This window comes from Rhinopithecus bieti, unplaced genomic scaffold (assembly GCF_001698545.2).
Source record: "Rhinopithecus bieti isolate Rb0 unplaced genomic scaffold, ASM169854v2 scaffold_5130, whole genome shotgun sequence".
Lineage (NCBI taxonomy): Eukaryota > Metazoa > Chordata > Mammalia > Primates > Cercopithecidae > Rhinopithecus > Rhinopithecus bieti.
Window position 1 is genome coordinate 1,331,915 of NW_016804792.1, and position 5,221 is coordinate 1,337,135.

General features: G+C 41.3%; 1 long non-coding RNA gene across 1 annotated transcript in view; it reads right to left on the reverse strand.

Annotated features, from left to right (window-relative positions):
• LOC108528574 (uncharacterized) overlaps positions 1–703 on the reverse strand; it is an 11,267-nt gene extending 10,564 nt beyond the window's left edge. The window contains exon 1 of the long non-coding RNA XR_001885205.1: positions 438–703. This is a non-coding gene — a long non-coding RNA (uncharacterized LOC108528574). The remainder of the gene's footprint in view (positions 1–437) is intronic.
• Positions 704–5,221: the final 4,518 nt, after the last annotated feature.

A 5,221-nucleotide genomic window follows, 5' to 3' on the forward strand; every position in this document is an offset into this window, starting at 1 on the left:
TATATATAAAATAACTATATATATAGCTATATATATAACTACATATATATAACTATGGCAAGGAATTTTTTTTCAAAGTCCAAAATAGTTGTTAGTCAAACCCAGGAGTGAGTCACCTCAGAGATTCTCTTATAAAAATCACTTTAAAAGCAAAACCTTAACTTCATCAGTATGCCAATGCTGAACCTCCAAATATTTGAATTTCAACAAATATTTATGAATTTCATTCTACATGCAAGCATCTGTGTTAGCTGCAATGGAAAATCCAAAGACATGATACATGAGGTCTTCTCTAAGAAGATTTAAAGAACACACACACCCCAAAAGCTAAATTATAAGACAAAGATACATGCCTCTCATTCATCCATATGCAACACTAACTCAGAGGTAAAGTAGGACCATAGTAATGATAAAAGTTTATATTCCTTCCCTCTTACCTGTGATTTGCAGAAACTCCAGTTCCCATCATCATAGTCTTTTCTATTTCCACAAGCAGTCCTGAGTTCAAGAGTTATCTTAGAGAGGCTGCTTAGCCCCGACGCTGTCAGATCTAGAGTAGTTAAAGGATAATGTCCAAGCCAGTCCTGTTTAGAGGAGGTTTCATGGGCTGTATAGCAAGAGCCTGAGATCCATAAATGAAAGATCCATTTTCATCTCTTCTCCAAGCAGAAAGTGGTTTTTCTTCCCAAAAACTCACTTTTCACACTACCTCCTGGGGGCTTTGAATTCAAGCAGAGAAAGATCTTATTGCCATTTTCTATTAGCTTCAAGACTTCAGACATTATTTATCACTTAATGTTTAACATGTAAAATGGAAATAATAAAACCTACCTACCACTTGGGGCTATAGGAATTAAATGAGATAACATATTTACACTGTTTGTCTCACAGATAACTTTCCATAAATGTTTATTCTTCTTCTCAAAGCACGAATCCCTTGTTTTGAAAGACCACCAGGAGATGAACCTCATCCTGAGGGATCTGCAGGTATATGAAGGGAGCTCCTTTGTATTGCTCCATTTATTTATTTGAGACAGGGTTTTACGCTGTCACCCAGGCTGGAGCACTTTGGTGCTATCACATCTCACTGCAGCCTTGACCTCTCCAGGCTCAGAGGCTACCAACCTTAGCCTCCCCAGTAACAATCATGCCTGACTAATTTTTTTTTTTTTTTTTTTTTTGGTAGAGACAAGGTTTGTCCAAGTTGCCCAGGCTGGTCTCAAACTCATGAGCTCAAGTGATCCTCCCACTACAGCCTCCCAAAGTGCTGGGATTACTGGTGTGAGTCACTGCTCTGGGTCCTGCATTGCTCTTATCCCAACTCAAGTATCACCTCCCCAGAGAGGCCTTCCCTGACCACTCATCCAAAATAAATTCTCATTTAGTTGCTCTCTTTCCCATTACTAAGATGGCCAATCATCCCAGTTTGCCTGGGACTGAAGGTTCACCTGGGACACAAGATTTTCTGTGCTAACACCAGGGCAGCCCTGGACAAACTAGGAAAAGCTGGTCAACCTACCATCATCCTGCTTTGGTGTTTGTTTGGGGGGGGGTTGGCATAGTTTTTGCCTTATCTGATATAATTCAGTTTACTTTTTTTGTGGTTTCCTCATTTCCTTCAAGCTAAAATGTGAATCCCTTGAGGTCCAGACTGGATTTTGTCTGTGTGGTTTACAGCTGTGTTCAGATGCCCATAACACTACATGACACACAATAGTCACTACATGCTATTAATATTCATGGAAAAACTGAATGAATTGCTCATTTATTAACTGATTCATTTTCTAAAATACTCACCTTTCTATTCTCCCAGTTTAATAACCTAAACATATAGGTGATGCCAACTTTTGTAAGACACCACAATTAATAAAAAGGCATTTTGCATGGCTGTGATGACTGGGTTATAAGCACTTGAACCTCTGTGGTAGGGAGAACTTCAGACAGCTGTGTTCTTTTTCTTCTGATCCCAAACAATATAATTAAAAAGGATTCACTGAAATGTAGACGTTTCTACCATTTACCCTGGAATGTTGGCTCTACCAAATATAACCCAGTCTGTAAATACAAGATTAGTGTCTGTGAAGAGAAAGCTCTGCTTCTACAAAACGGCATTCAAAGGGAAATCTCCACCTTTTCTTCTTGTTATAGAAGCAGGAGCATTACTCATAAGACCCATAATTACTTTAAATATTCCACAAGGATATCAGAGCTACAAATGTTAAAACACAATCTGAGACTGCATCTTTGGACTCTACAATGAGCCAGATAAAGATGGTGCCCTTTTCTCCACTATCAGTTTACTACATAAATGAGAAGACATAAAGTAGTTTTAGATTTAATTAAAGTAATTGACTGGATTGCATTTTGTAGTCCTGATCGTCATTAACATTCTTGACCTCTCTGTCACATAGATGTGCCGGAGAATTTTTCCGATGGATATTTATTACGAATATTATCATCAATAAGCACCATCAACATATTAAAATTAATTTTAACTTCTTTATGGGAGACTGAAAGCACAACCAGCTTTTGAAAACCATCCGCTCTAAATCATTTTTTATTGATTCAACATGACTAAACCTCAAGTACAACTAATAGGGAATTTTACGTGTGTGTAGGCAAGTTTCTATATATATAAAATATTTAATGTTATTTCATCTCTAACTCTGGTTACATTTATCATGTAACCATATTTTCCAGAGCCTAAGGATTCACTTGCTATTTTAAGCACTTACTGTGCAGTCCTCAGGCTGGCTGACTTGTTTCATGTCCGCATGGTTATGCAGCGACACATGGACATTTGGTCTTATTTTGACTGCCCGCAAAGGGCTTAATAAAAGACAGGCTTTGGTGCATCAAAAGAACTTAGTCCACAGGTGTTCTGAGCGTGGCTAACTTGTATGTAGAACAAACAATTAAGCTCTGGAATTTGAGACTCTAAATTGTATCAGTTGAGCACCTGTTCTGAAGAGAGGAAAACACCTTTCATTACATTACCCGAGGGCATGACAGGCTCTGGGCTGTGTAGAGTTACAGCAGATCCTAGTCTGGCATGCTAGCTGAGATGCTGCCACTCCTTCTGCTAATGCTGCCAAGGACTTCGAGTTGAACATTTTTAGAGAATACCTCCGTCTCTGTCTCCATCTCCATTTCCATCCATGTGCCTCTCCATATCCCTTTCCACACGTACCACTTTACTGAGCACCTACTAAAGCCAGACAAAGTGCTAAAGATTTTAAACATGGTACATGTAATCCCTCCCAATCACCTTGCAAGACAGTACCGAAAGTCATGTCAGTTTTAGTGGGGAAATCAGGATTCAAAGCCAGGTGTGTTGGACACCAGAACCTGTAGTCTTGATCATTATGCTATCCGGTGGGCAGCCTCCAGGTTTTCACAGGCTCCAGGGTGTCTTCTGGCCTCCTTTCTGGCTCCTCCTTCAGGTCTTAGATCTTCAGCCTTCCTACGTCTCTATTTTCAGTCGTCTTCTTTCTCACTCTAAGGTGCTCCCTGATAAAGTCGTGCCCTCTCATTATGGCCCCAGTCACCATCCATAAGCCACCAGCTTTAAAACCTCTCCAGGGGCCTGGGTGTGGTGGCCCACGCCTGTAATCCCAACACTCTGGGAGGCTGAGGAGGGTGAATCACCTGAGGTCAGGAGTTCAAGACCAGCCTGGCCAACATGGCAAAAACCTGTCTCTACAAAAAATACAAAAATTAGCCGGGCATGGTGGCGCATGCCTGTAATCCCAGCTACTCGGGAGGCGAAGGCAGGAGAATCACTTGAACCCCGGAAGCGGAGGTTGCAGTAAGCTGAGATCGTGCCATTGCATGCCAGCCTGGGTAACAAGAGGGAAACTGTCAAAACAAACAAACAAACAAACAAAAAACCTCTCCAGGGAGGTTCTACTTCAACTGACTGCTCCCATCTGCACTGGAGAGACTCTCTCTTGGACTGCCCCAATGGTGTCCTTCCAGAACTGACCTAAGTGGTTGTCTTTCTCAGCAAGCCTGCTCCTCTTCCAGCGTGGCCAGCCTGGAAATGACAGCACCCGTCAGTCACCTAAGCTTCTCCCTCTTCCTCTTCCTCTGGATCTACTTCACTCTCCTCAACCCATTCTCCACCTGGCACTGCCAGAGTAATCTTCCAAAAACACAAATGTGGTGCCTCTCCTTCAAGCCCGCCACTGGCTTTTGAATTCCTTTGCAAAAAGACTTGTTTACTTGGCCAGAAAATCTGGCATGTTTTTTAGCTAGCTTCAAACCATTCTTTTTCTTTATCTCAGCTTCCTTCTCTTGTCTATCAAGTGACATGATCCTTTACCATTTGAGAATTTCCTTAAGCCACGTACTTCCCAGATTCTCCTTCACACCTGTGCTCAAATGTCATTGTAACAGAAAGCATTTCCTTGACCTTCCCAACTCTCTGTCTTCCATGTCCTGCTTTAATTTTTTCACAGTACTTACCACCTTTTGGTATGTAATATATTGGTTCATTCCCTTGTTTGATTTATCTCTTCTCCCATCAGAATTCGGCTCCATTACAACAGGGATGTCTGTGTTTTGTATACTGTTGTATAACAATGGCCATATAACTGTGTCCAGTAAATAGTAGTCACTCAATAAACATTTAGTGAATAAACAGAAGTTCTTTTTTCTTGATTTATATATATTTATCATGCAAAATATAAAAGGACTCTTGACATTTTATTTTGCTGAACTATTTTATTGTAAACAATCACGTGAATTCAAGCGAAATTTAACCTAAATCAACTAAAGGGCTGAATCTGCCCAGTCACTGACTTACACCTACAAGTCCTCTGATGTCCAGGTCAGGTATACCAGGTGGACAAGCCAGCCACAGGGAGGGACCAAGTACGTCTTCATGCAAGACACAGCACTTGGCCAGGTGTAGTGACTCACACCTGTAATTCCAGCACTTTGGGAGGCTGAGGCAGGCAGATCACTTGAGGCCAGGAGTTCAAGACCAGCCTGGACAACATAGTAAAACCCTGTCTCTACTAAAAAAATTAAAACGATTTTTAAAAATTAGCTGGCCATGGTGGTGCATGCCTGTAATTCCAGAAACTTGGGAGGCTGAGGCAGGAGAATCGCTTGAAGCCAGGAGGTGGAGGTTGCAGTAAGCCAGGATCGCACCACTGCACTCCAGAGCGAGACTGTGTCGCCAGAAAAGACAAAAAAAAAAAAAAAAAAAAAAAAA